The sequence below is a fragment of the Equus quagga genome, chromosome 10, assembly GCF_021613505.1.
Source record: "Equus quagga isolate Etosha38 chromosome 10, UCLA_HA_Equagga_1.0, whole genome shotgun sequence".
NCBI classification, from domain to species: domain Eukaryota; kingdom Metazoa; phylum Chordata; class Mammalia; order Perissodactyla; family Equidae; genus Equus; species Equus quagga.
In genome coordinates, this window is record NC_060276.1 from 41920592 (window position 1) to 41935059 (window position 14468).

The window sequence follows — 14468 nt, forward strand, 5'->3', positions numbered from 1 at the left end:
GGGGCACTAGGGGTGAAGTGGTGTACTACAACATGACTAATAATAATGTACAACTGTAATTTCACAAGGTTGTTAACTATCATAATCTTAATAAAAAAATTTAGGCAATTACATTAAAAAAATCTTTTTGATAACTTGAAAACTTAAAGTTATACTAAGTCAAATGATGGATTTTCATTGATTATCTAGATCATCTTCAAATAAGATGAAATATTGAAACATTAACTGTTAAACATAAGTTTATTTACTTTTGGCACCTTGTTTTTATACAGTATAGAGAAGCTAAATATATTTGAGTCTGTAAATAGACATAAGAAATTGTATTATGAAAAGACATATGTCTTTAGAAATTATGAAATGATGTCTTCATTTCATATGTGGGAGACAGTTCACAAGTGATTACTTCCTAGTTTTCTCTGTAAAAGAAAGGTTACTGATGGTTAAAAATTCTGATCAATATATGTAAATGAAACTACTAGCAATAATAAGCGTAAAGAAAAAAACTCTGTGTGCAAGGAAAATGAGATGTGTTTTTGATAAGGAAAGGTATGAAGGACGTGCTTTTGTTAAGGGGAAAATAGAGTGATTTTATCCTAAAGTAGAATGACTGATTGTCCCAGAATGACAAAGAAGAAGAAAATAGGACAAAAGCTGAATAGATTTTTTTTGAGGTAACATTGGTTTATAACATTATGTAAATTTCAGGTGTACATCATTATATTTTGATTTCTGTGTAGATTACACCATGTTCTCCACCCAAAGACTAATTACCACCCATCATAGTACACGTGCCCTATTACCCTTCTCATCCTCCTCCCTCCCCCTTCTTCTCTGATAACCACCAATGTAATCTCTGTATCTGTTTGTTGTTGTTGTTGTTGTTTTAATCTTTCACTTATGAGTGAAATCATACAGTATTTGACTTTCTCCATCTGACTTATTTCACTTATCATATTGTCACAAATGGCAAGATTTCACCATGTTTATGGCTGGGTAGTATACCATTGTGTACTTATACCACATCTTCTTTACCTATTCATCCATTGATGGGCACTTATGTTGTTTCCAAGTCTTGGCTATTGTGAACAATGCTGCTATGAACATAGGGGTGCAAATATCTTTTCCAATTAGTGTTTTCATGTCCTTTGGATAAATACCTAGAAGTGGAATAGCTGGATCATATAGTAGTTCTATTCTTAATTTTTTGAGGAATCTTCACACTGTTTTCCATAGTGGTTGCACCAATTTACCTTCCCACCAGCAGTGTACAAGGGTTCTCTCTTCTCCACATCCTCTCTAACACCTGGTATTTCTTGGCTTGTTAATTATAGCCATTCTGATGGGTGTGAGGTGATGTCTCATTGTACTTTTGATTTGCATTTTCCTAATAATTAGTGATGTTGAACATCTTTTCATGTGCCTGTTGGTCATCTGTATATCTTCCTTGGAAAAATGTTCAGATCCTTTGCCCATTTTTTAACTGGGTTGTTTGGATTTTTTTTTTGTTGAGTTGTATGAGTTCTCTATATATTTTGGATATTAACTCTTTATTGGATACATGATTTTAAAATATCTTCTCCCACTTGTTAGGTTGTATTTTTGTTTTCTTGATGGTTTCCTTTGCTGTGCAGAAGCTTTTTAGTTTGATGTAGTCCTATTTATTTTTTCTTTTGTTTCCCTTGCCTGGTGAGACATCATATTCAAAAAGATACTGCTAAGACAGATGTTGAAGAGCGTACTGCCTATGTTTTCTTCTAGAAACTTTATGGGTTAAGGTCTTACATTTAAGTCTTTAATCCATTTTGAGTTAATTTTTGTGTATGGTGTAAGATCATTAAGTAAGTAAGACCACTGTCTACTTTCATTCTTTTGCATGTGGCTGTCCAGTTTTCCCAACACCATGTATTAAAGAGTCTTTCCTTTCTCCATTGTATGTTCTTGGCTCCTTTGTCAAAGATTAGCTGTCCATAGATGGGTGGTTTTATTTCTGGGCTCTTGATTCCTTTCCATTGATCTATGTGTCTGTTTATCTGCCAGGACCATGCTGTTTTGATTACTATAGCTTTGTAGTCTATTTTGAAATCAGGGAGTGTGATACCTCCAGCTTTGTTCTTTTATCTCAGGAATGTTTTGACTACTGGGGGTCTTTTGTTCCTCCACTGAAGTTTTAGGATTCTTTGTTCTATTTCCCTGAAAAATGTCTTTGAAACTTTGATTGGGATTGCATTGAATCTATGAATGCTTTAGGAAGTATGGACATTTTAACTATGTTAATTCTTCCAATCCATGTGCACAGAATATCTTTCCATTTCTTAGTGTCTTCTTCGATTTCTTTCAACAGTGTTTTATAATTTTCAGTATACAGGGCTTTCATCTCTTCAGTTAAATTTGTGACTAGGTATTTTATATTCTTTTTGTTGTGATTGTAAGTGGGATTGTATTCTTCATTTCTCTTTCTGCTATTTCATCTTTAGTGTATAGAAATGCAACTGATTTTTGTATGTTGATTTTGTACCCTACAACTTTAACGTATTCATTTATTGTTTCTAATAGATTTTTGTTGCATTCCTTAGGGGTTTCTGTATATAAAATCATGTCATCTTCAAGTATTGACAGTTTTATTTCTTCCTTTCCAGTTTGGATCCCTTTTATTTCTTTTTCTTGCCTGATCACTCTGGCTAGGACTTTCAATACTATGTTAAATAAGAGTGGCGAGAGTGGGCATCCTTATCTTGCTCCTGTTCTTAGAGGGATAGCTTTCAGTTTTTTACCATTGAGTATGATTTTATCTGTAGGTTTTTCATATATGGGCTTTATTGTGTTGAGGTCTTTTCCTTCTATACCCATTTTATTCAGAGTTTTTATCATAAATGGTTGCTGAAGCATGTCAAATGCTTTCTCTGTGTCTGAGATGATCATCTCATTTTTGTTCTTCATTTTGTTAATGTGCTGTATCACATTAATTGATTTGTGGATATTGAACCATCCCTGCATCCCTGAAATAAATCCCACTTGAACATGGTGTATGACCTTTTTAATGTATTGCTGTATTCAATTTGCTAGTATTTTGTTGAGGATTTTTGCATCTATTTTCATCAGTGATATTGGCCTGTAATTTTCTTTTTTTGTGTTGTCCTTGTCTAGTTTTGGTATCAGGGTAATGTTGGCCTTGTAAAATGAGTTAGGAAGTGTCCTGTCCTCTTCAATTTTTTGGAAGTATTTGAGAAGGATAGGTATTAAATCTTTGAATTTTTGGTGGAATTAACCGTGGAGGCCGTCTGGTCCTGGACTTTTGTTTTTTTGGGAAGTTTCTGATTACTGTTTCAATCTTCTTACTAGTGATTGGTCTATTCAGATTTCCTATTTCTTCTTGACTTAGTTTTGGAAGGTCGTATGATTCTAAGAATTTATCCATTTCCTCTTGGTTATGCAATTTGTTGGCATATAACTTTTCATAGCATTCTCTTATAATCCTTTGTATTTCTGTGGTATCCATTGTAATTTTTCCTCTTACCTTTCTGATTTTATTTATTTGAGCCTCCTCTCTTTTTTTGAGTCCAGCTAAAGGTTTGTTAGTTTTGTTTGTCTTTTCAAAGAGTCAACTCTTATTTCATTCATCTTTTCTATTGTCTTTTTAGTTTCTATTTCATTTATTTCTACTATGATTTTTATTATTTCTTTCCTTCTGCTGATTTTGGACTTCATTTTTTCTTCTTTTTCTAGTTGTTTTAGGTGTAATGTTAGACTGTTTATTTGAGATTTTTCTTTTTTTTGTTGTTTCTTGCTGTAAGCCTGTATTACTTTAACCTTCCTCTTAGTACCACTTTTGCTGTATCCCATAAATTTTGGTATGTCGTGTTTTCATTTTCATTTATCTCCAGGTATTGTTTGATTTCCTCATTGAACCAATAGCTTTTCAGTAGCATTTTGTTTTATCTCCACATATTTGTGGCTCTTCCAGTTTTCTTCTTGTAGTTGACTTCTAGTGTCACACCATTGTGGTCAGAAAAACATGCTTGATGTTATTTCAATCTTCTTAACTTTATTGAGAATTGTATTGTGGCCTCATATGTGATCTATCCTGGAAAATGTTCCATGTACATTTGAAAAGAGTGTGTATTCTGCCATTTTTGGATGGAATGTTCTGTATATATTTACTAAGTCCATCTAGTCTAATGTGTCATTTAAGGCCAATGTTTCCTTATTGATCTTCTGTTTGGATTATCTATCTATTGATGTAAGTGGAATGTTAAAGTCCACTACTATTATTGTGTTACTGCAAATTTCTCCTTTTTTGTCTGTTAATATTTGCTTTATATATTTAGGTGCTTCTATGCTGGGTGCATAGATATTTACAAATGTTATGTCCTCTTGTCAGATTGCTCCCTTGTCAGATTGTTACCATTATGTAATGCCCTTCTTTGTTGTTACAGTTTCTGTTTTAAAGTCCACTGTATCTGACATAAATATTGCTACCCCAGCTTTCTTTTTGTTTCCATTTGCATGAATTATCTCCCTCCCTCCCTTTACTTTCAGTTTCTGTATGTCTTTAGGTCTGAAGTGTGTCTCTTGTATGCAGCATATATACAGGTCTTATTTTTTAATCCATTCAGCCACCTGATATCTTTTGATTGTAGAATTTCATCCATTGACATTTAAAGTAGCTATTGATAAGTATGTACTTACTGCCATTTTGTTACTTTTTTCTGGGTGTTCTAGCAGTTCTTCTTTGTTTCTTTCTTCTCTTGCTCACTTCCCATGTGATTTGATGGCTTTCTTTAGTATTATGTTTGGGTTCCTTTCTCTTGATTTTTTGTATATTTATTATAGGTTTCTGGTTGGTGGTTACCATGAGGTTCATATACAATAACCTATGTATATAGCAATCTGTATAAAGTTGATGATCTCTTAAGTTTGACCTCTTACTAATAACCCTACACTTTTACTCCTCTCCCCCACGTTTTATGTTTTTGATATCATATATAACCACTTTTTTGTGTGTGTATCCCTTAACCTCTTATCATGGAGATAGACATTTTTAGTACTTTTGTCTTTTGACCTTCATACTAGCTTTATAGGTGGTTTATCTGCTGCTTTATCAGTGATTTTTGTTTCTTTGATAATTTTCTTATTCCTATGTGTGGCTTTTCTTTTCCACTTAAATAAGTCCATTTAACATTTTGGTTTTTAAAAAATATATAACCATACTTTTATTCAGGAATTCTTTGGTCAGGTCCACTGACTGAAAATTCTTGCATAAGTCACCCATACTGCATTGGATAAAATTTCCAATCTATTTTTAAAAGAAGAGCAGGAATTTAAGATGTGTGAAACAATCTGTGTACAGAATCTTTCAGGATGTTTTTTATTTTTTTCCCCAAATCTTTTCTAATTCTTAATTATACCTTTTGCAGCAACTGTTAAAATCTGTTTACCTATATTAAGTCTTCCAAAACAGTCAACTTAGTTTTCTTACAAATAGTTCTCCTTAACGCTGAAGTTTAATCATTTTATCTGATATTTAATTACACCACATATTGCAATAACAAGCAGAAATAAGTTCAGGAGCAAACACAGCTCACTCTGGGTAAATGTTCAACACAACTGGCAAAAACAAAGTATTTGGATGTACTGGTGAGTAGCCTTCAGCCACGAGCATTCAGCATGCTATGGGTATCAGCCAGTATATTTTATAGAGAAAATGGAGAATGATGGTTAATTTAGTGAGGCACTTAAGTGAAGGTAAAAGAACAAGTCTGCATATTAAAGCCATGTTAAATCAGGAGTCTTATGGAGGTAAGAACAATATTCAATCCTAGATCTCCTTACCTCTACACTTTTTTCAGTAGCATAATACTTGTAAACTTAAAAAATCTTGAGTGATTTTAAGATTTATACATGGAATGATAATCTATTTTAAAAATTAAAGTGGAAAAATGATGAATAATCCCTAAATAACAGGCATGTCTATTCATTGCCAATTTCTCATGTCTTTAAGGACTGTGAAAACTTATTTACTCTACATGTGCTTACAATAATGGAATTCTGTCCCCATTGAAAATAAAAAATTAAGGCTTAAGATCTTACCTTTCTTTTTCTATTGTTTAATATTCAAGTGACTATCACTAAAAAGTTGAAAGGAATACAATATTTGGGGAACACAGAAAACTTTCCTGCTGCCAATATTAAAAAATAGACAAGAAATAACTAATTCCAATAATATTGTAGAGATTTGCTGTATGTAGTACAAGTGAAAGGTGAACTTAACTCATTAACCTCAATGGAGTATAGAAGGAAGAATCCAGAACTCAGTGGATGATGCTGATCTATGTTACTAACTTTGAGGGTTATTAATTTTGTGTTTTTGTCCCCAAAAGTTAGTTTTTCACCAACTTAGAAAAGAGTTTCCAAAACAATTACAAGTTGAATGAAATAATTGGAGGAAGTAACACCTTTTGTTTTTCTGCAACCTTTTGCAAATTGCTGGTCTCTTTTTCTCTGAACATTGTCATACTTTGAAGGTTTCAAGTTCCCTCCTCTTATTTTTCTTATAATTTTCCAGTTGTTGGGACTGCATATGTTTGTATCTTTCTAAGTCACATTGTCCACATAAATCCTTCACAGTCAGCAGTTGGTTTTCTGCCTCCTCAAAACTAGCCTCTAAATGAGTCAGATTTGCTGTCATGGATTCTAAATCTGCTATTAAACCTGGAAGCTGCTGCAGCTGCTCCTGTAACTCTATTAGGCTTGTCCTCTCTTTCTCCCAGCGTGCTGAAAGCATAACCACCTCGGTGTCCACCAGCTCTCCAGCACTTGCACATTCCTCAACTATTTTTTGAAGTGTAGACCACATATCTTCATACCTGCCCTGATTTTTTTCTCGACCTCTCAGTGGCCTCTAATGCAGTTCCTTATCCCATTCTTAAGAGACGTTCTTCTCCTGCCTTCAAGGACGCCATACTTCCACTCTCCCTTCCTTTCCACTCCTTCTCCTATTTCCTAACATTTAAGGCCAGTTTAGTGGTGGTGAACTCCTTCAGTTTTTGCTCGTTTGGAAAACTCTTTATCTTTCCTTCCGTTGTGAATGATAACCTTGCCAGGTATTCTTAGTTGTAGGTTTTTCCTTTCAGCACTTTTTGAGAATATTGGGCCACTCCCTTCTAGCCTGCAAGGTTTCTGCTGAGAAGTCAGCTGATAGCCTATGGGTTTCCTTTGTATGTAACTTGCTGCCTTTCTCTTACAGCTTTTAGGATTCTCTCTCTATCTTTAATTCTTGACATTTTAATATAATGTGTCTTAGTGTGGGCCTCTTTAGGTTCATCTTGTTTGGTACTCACGTGCTTCCTGTACCTGGTTTTCTGTTTCCTTCCTCAGGTTAGAGAAGTTTTCAGCAATTATTCTTCAAACAGGTTCTCTGCCCCTTTTCTCTCTCTTCTCCTTCTGGGACACCTATAATACAGATGTTAGTATGCTTGATGTTGTCCCGGAGGTCCTTTAGACTGTCCTCATTCTTTTTAATTCTTTTTTCCTTCTTCTGTTCAGCTTGGGTGATTTCCTCTACTCTTTCATCTAGATCACTGATCCATTTTGTGTCATCTACTCTGCTATTGATTCCCTAGTCTAGTGAATTTTTCATTTCCATTATTGCATTCTTCAGTTATGATTGGTTCTTTTTTATATTTTCCAGTTCTCACTGTGTTCATCTATTCTTCTCCCAAGGCCAGTGAGCATCCTTATGAGTATTAATTTGTACTCTTTATCAGGTAGATTGTTTATCTCTGTTTCACTTAGTTCTTTTTCTGAGGATTTGTTCTGTTCCCTTATTTGGAACATATTCCTTTGTCTCCTCATTTTGCCTACTTCTCTGTGCTTATATCTATGTATTAGGTAGATCAACTATGTCCCCTGATCTTGGAAATGTGGCCTTCTGTAAGAGATGCCATATGGGGCCCAGCAATGTGCTTCCTTCTTGTCACCTGTTCCAAATGTTCTAGCAGTGTCCCCTTTATGGTCTTTGTGTGCCCTTATGTTGTGGCAGAGTTGGTCTTGCTATAGACACATAGGTAAGCTAGACTAGCCCCCAGCCCAGTTGGTTGTAAGCCTCAGTTGTGTGTGGCTGCTAAGGTTGCTTTATCAGGCAGGGCAAGACACACCATGTCTGGCTGTGAGGTCTAATACCACACAATTACTGCTGTTTTGCTGTTAAGTGAGTCAGGCCCCCAGTGTGGCTGGTATCTAGGCTCAATGGTCAAAATTGCTGCAGGCCTCCGGTGCAGCTCTCTGCAGCATGTGGCTGTTGTGGACTCTCTCAGGAGTGCAGATGGGTGGGGCTAGCCCCAGGCACAGCAGTGCCCAATCAGTTCAGGTGTTGGAAGGCAGAGCAGATCCCCTGTGTGGCTGTTTGAGATGGCCAGCGTCACAAGTCTGCTGCAGCTGGCACGCCCCACTGCCCACAGGCCAACATATCCCACTAATGCAGGGCCGCATGCAGGCACACCCTACCAAGGCAAGACAGACCCACTCCCCCTGCTTCAAAGGTCCTATACACCCCTGGCTAAGTGGACCTACAAGTTCGCCACAGGCTTACTGGTAGTTGAGACCAGTCCCTGGGGCAGGCTGCCTACCCTGGCTGTGCTCAATTAAATTGGTGCTCTAGCGGGTGGGGCAAACCCCTGCATTAACAGGCTAGAGGAAAGAATCCAATGACGACTGCCTGTGTCTGTGTCAGCACTATTGAATTAGGTCACAATAATGGCTGCCACCAGTGTCTTAGTCCCTGAGATGGGGGGACCAGCTGCCTCCTGCCTCTCTGAGATGCACTCTGAGCTCAGTAAGTGAATCTCTTTTGCCAGTGGACTATGAACTTTTCTTTCTGGTGTTTTTGTGTTGGTATCTGGAATGGGTGAATCTGTGCATGTGCCCTTTAAGAGCAGGTTTTTCTTTCTCTAAAGTTTGATAGTTTTTCTGGGTGTATTCCCCATTGGCTTTCAAACTTAGCAAAACCAGGTATTATAGGACCTCATCACAGTTGTTCTGAATCTAAAGGCTGGGATGCTTGTTATGGCATAGATCCCCCACTCAGATCCCCCTGCTCCTCTGGGAAAAGCTTTGTACCTTTGAAATTGCTCCCAGCCGTGAAGCACCACAGCCAGAATGTGGTTTTTTCCTCAGTGGAGGTGTATTTCTGCCTCTTCCACCCCTGTCAGTGTTGTCCCTTGTTGTGGGAGTTCTTTTTATGCAGTGTCCAGATCTCTCTCAGAGGACACTGTTCCACAGGTAGTTGTAGATTTGTTGTGTCTGTGGGAGGAAGTGAGTTCAGAGTCCTCCTATGTCACCATGTTTCCAGAATCCAAACTAAATGGATATTTAAAAAATAAGTTATAGAATGTTTGTGGAAAAGGAATTTAATGTGTGTCAAGTTGCTAAGATTGAGTAGATTTATAAGATTTTTTTATGAGCCTTAATATCAGATGTACACTGGTGCAAAATTAGAATTTGGTTTTCTCTCTGTTAAAAATGACAAAGTTTTCTTAGCTTATAGGTCTGCTTTTTTAAAAAAATTGTGAAAATGTTTTTCTTTACTTTTTAACTAATCTGCCTTGGCAACCAAGATTTTATGTCCTCTCAAAATAGTTTCCTCTGCTTCGTGTTGTCTTTATCAGGCCTTTGATTACTTTAGAAAACTGACTCTTCTCAATATTAAGAGCTAACATTTCTTATAGCTGTGTGATTTTCTGTTTTTGCCTTTGAATTCTTTTAAGTGTCACTTTGGTTACCTGGATAACTTAATATTGTTTCACAGTGATCTGTGATCCCAGAAAACCCCTGAAAAATCTCAACGGGATTTGTCTCTTACCTTGTAAAAGAGAGATATTAAACCAATTAGATTTATTTGATTTGTTAAATTACATGGGAAGCATTGTCAAACAAGAAGTGATGATAAACTTTCTTAGGTTATATGTGTTTGGGGACGTGTTACAAAAATAGATATTCCTGAAATTGTATGAAGTTAATAGAAATTTGTCAATACCTTCATTGTCCAGTTATGTTAAAATATTGTATGTCACAGAAATAATTAAATTTCCTTATCAAATGAATTCTCATTAGATCTTTAACCATGGCCATTTTAAGTCATTTGTCATTCATAGACAGTTATTCTTCTCAGAACGCATTTACAGTCAGCTACAGCAAGAATGCTCTGTGACAGTATCACTTGAATAACTTTGAGACCATGCCACTGAACTGAGTAAGAATTTCCAGAACTATTGAAAAAGCTGAAAGATTCATAAAACTGCTAACTGAAGAGTAAGCAGAAGAAGAATTGAATTGGTTACATGGGACTGAATGAACTAATGAGGATGGTTATAACCTTTTTGATGACTCTTTGTTTGAAACATTGATGGTTCTTTAATATTTTGTTTTACAAATTTAAGGAAACTTTTTTCTTTTTTCTGTTAAACTATCTATAACTTACAGCATTTTGATAAAGTATACTTTTGTGAACAAAGATGAAACAATTACTTTTTCTCCCTACCTTATCTCTCCAGAATTCAGAAACTCTTAGTGAGTATTCTTATTTTTATGGCAATATAGTTATTTGCATAAGTTCAATGAGAATCTTTTCGTAACAGGACACAACTAGAAACATTGGTTATATTACCAAGGCTTTGGCTTGAATATTATATTTGATAGTATGCATAGAATCAGATATGAACAGACAGCATTAGGGAACTAAGGGTGATTTTATGAAGCAAATAAAGCTGCTTGGAAACACTGCCTGGTATCTTGCTTACTGAGTTCCAAGGCTTACCAGGTGAGTAGGGAAGATCACTTCCTGGCAGGCCCAGGAACCTCAGGATATTTTGGAGACCTCAAGAAGAGCAGAATTCATCGAAATCTATAGATATTGCATGCAAAGTTTGATGGCAACTTCTTGGCTTGGCTTCCTAGCCTTGAGAGATTATTGAAAAACCAAACTGAGATTTGTTATGAAAAGATCCAGCAAAGCAAACTCAAAAGATCTATGTGGTCAGTCACTATTCTTGCTGCACTTATGTAAATAATCATGCCAATTTTAATGAACCTAGACTTATTTTGCAAAAAAATGTAGTCTTATTATGATCATCATTGGTAGAAATGGGAGTAAGTGTAGAGAGAAAAATTATGTTTAGTAGAAAACTATAGCACACTCTTGTAAGTGTTAAATTCTAGTCTTGTTCATTGTCATTAAGTTTTTGTTATATACTTATAAACTGGACTGGATCCTGAATTCTTTTAGTATCCTCCAATATCTGGATACAACTCTCCAAATTAATGTTTTCAATTTTTCTCCCTTCTGACTTGGAATCATTGAGAATCAAAACTGCCCTTCTCCGAAAGTCCTGCAAGCCGAAGCTGGATGACTTGGTACAAGCTTCAAGAAATCACCATAACAGATCATGTATGGGCAACCTTTATACCTGCTGCTGGGTAGGCCACTCAGAAAGTTCACTGGAACATGATGCCATCACCACAGACATTCAAACTGCAAACCGGGAAATCCATGGAATTACCACTTCTGTTCTCACTTCACCCCATTTAAAAAAGCTTCAAACCCAACATCTAGAAATCTCAACTGCATGCCTTCTGGACTCAGAAACAGGGTTTTTATTTATTAATCTTTGTATTTCTTTTAGTTTTATAGAAACTTTCCTCATTAAATGCCTGACTGCTAGCACCATCCAGCAAATACCCCCTACTACTAAGTCCCAATTGATCATTCAGGTGGTGCTTAATAAAAAAAAAGGCAATCAAATGAGAAATGGACTTATATTGTTCAAAGTAAAGAAGAATGTCTCTTCTTTCCTTGAACAAGGAGTGACTGACAAAGATTCTTTTTTTAATCAAAGTTTTTTACTGTTGAAGTATAATTGATATACAATATCTTAGTTTCAGGTGTACATCATAGCGATTCGATATTTATATACATTATGAAATGATCACTACAATAAGTCTAGTTACCATCTGTCCCATACAAAGCAATCATAATATTGTTGACTATATTCCCTATGCTGTACATTACATCCCCATGATTTATTTATTTTATAACTGGAAATTTGTACCTCTTAATCTTCTTCACCTATTTCACCAACCCCCTCCCTCCTCTGGCAACCACCAGTTTGTTTCCTGCATCTATGAGTCTGTTTCTGTTTTGTTGTATTTGTTCATTTGTTTTGTTTTTTAGATTCCACATATAAGTGAAATCATATGGTATTTGTCTTTTTTTGTTGTTTTTGGCCCTGAGCTAACATCTGTTGCCAATGTTCCTCTTTTTGCTTAAGGAAGATTGTCGCTGAGCTAACATCTGTGCCAATCTTCCTCTATTTTTTGTATGTGGGATGCCACCACAACATGGCTTGATGAGCAGTATATAGGTCTGCACCTGGCATCCAAACCTGTGAACTCCAGGTTGCTGAAGCAGAGCGCATGAACTTAACTACTACACCACCAGGCTGGCCCTGGTATTTGTCTTTTTATGTCTGACTGATTTCACTTAGCACAAGACCCTCTAGGTCCATCCATGTTGTTGCAAATGGCAAGACTGCATTCTTTTTTATGGCTGAGTAATATTCCATTGTATGTATATACCACATCTTTATCCATTCATCTATTGATGTACACTTAGGTTGCTTCTTTATCTTTGCTATTGTAAATAATGTTGCAATGAACATAGAGGTGCATATAGCTCTTCAAATTAGTTTTTTGGTTGTCTTTGCTTAAATACCCAGAAGTGTAATTGTGGATCATATGGTGGCTCTAATTTTAATTATTTGAGGAACTTCCATACTGTTTCCCAAAAGTGGCTGTACCAATTTACATTCTCACCAACAATGTATGAGGGTTCCCTTTTCTCCACATTCTTGCCAACACTTGTTACTTTTTGTCTTTTTGATAATAGCCATTTTGACAGGTGCTAGGTGATAGTTCGTTATGGTTTTTATTTCTATTTCCCTGATGATTAGTGATGTAAAGCATCTGTTCATGTGCCTGTTGGCCATCTGTACGTCTTCTTTGGAAAAATATCTAAATATTTTTACTTCCTTTCAATTTTGGATGCCTTTTATTTCTTGTTCTTGCCTAATTGGCAAGGACTTCCAATACTATGTTGAATAAAAATGGTGAGAGTGGGCATCCTTGTCTTGTTCCTAATCTTAGAGGAAAAGCTTTCAGCTTTTCACCATTGAGTATGGTGTTAGCTATGGGTTTGTCATATATGGTATTTATTATGTTGAGGTACGTTCCTTCTATACGCACTTTGTTGAGATTTTTTATCACAAATGGATTTGAATTTTGTCAAATGCTTTTTCTGCATCTATTGAGATGATTATAAAATTTTTATCCTTCATTTTATTAGTGTTCTGTATTTCATTGAATGTTTTGTGGATGTTGAACTATCCTTGCATCCCTGGATGAAATCTCACTTGATCATGGTGTTTGATCCCTTTAATGTATTATTGAATTCAGTTTGCTAATATTTTATTGAGGATTTTTGTAGTCATGTTCACCAGGGATAATGGCCTCTAATTTTGTATGTGTGGTGTCTTTGTCTGGTTTTTGTGTCAGGGTAATGCTGACCTCGTAAAATGAGTATGGAAGCATTCTTTCCTCTTCAATTTTTTAGAATAATTCGAGAAGGGTAGGTATTAACTCTTCTTTAAATGTTTGATGGAATTCACACGTGAAGCTGTCTTGTCCTGGACTTTTGCTTTTTGGGAGTTTTTAAATTACTGATTCAATTTCATTACTTGTAATTGATCTATTCAGATTTTCTATTTCTTCATGATTCAGTCTTGGAAGGTTGTGTATTTCTAGGAATTTATTCATTTCATACTAGGTTTTCCAATTTGTTGGCATATAATTGTTCATAGTAGTCTCTTAGGATCCCTTGTATTTCTGATGTGTCAGTTGTAACTTCTTTTTCATTTCTGATTTTATTTACTTGGAACTTCTCTCTTTTTTCTTGATGAATTTGGCTAAATGTTCATCAATTTTGTTTATCTTTTCAAAGAACCAGCTTTTAGTTTCATTAATCTTTTCTATTTCTTTTAGTCTGTTTCATTTATTTCCACTCTGATCTTTGTTATTTCTCTCCTTCTACTAACTTTGAATTTTGTTTGTTCTTTTTCTAGTTCCTTTAGGTGTAAAGTTAGATTGTTTATTTGAGATTTTTCAAGTTTTATGAGGTAGGCCTGTATCACTATGAACTTCCCTCTTAGAACTGCTTTTGCTGTATCCCTTAAGTTTTGGAAAATTGTGTCTCTATTTTCCTTTGTCTCAAAGTATACTTTGATTTCTTCATTGACCCATTGGTTGTTTAGTAGCATGTTGTTTAATCTCCTTGTGTTTGTGTTTTTTCCAGTTTTCTTCTTGTAATTGATTTCTAGTTTCATACCACTGTGTTCGGAAAAGATGCTTGATATGATTTTAAT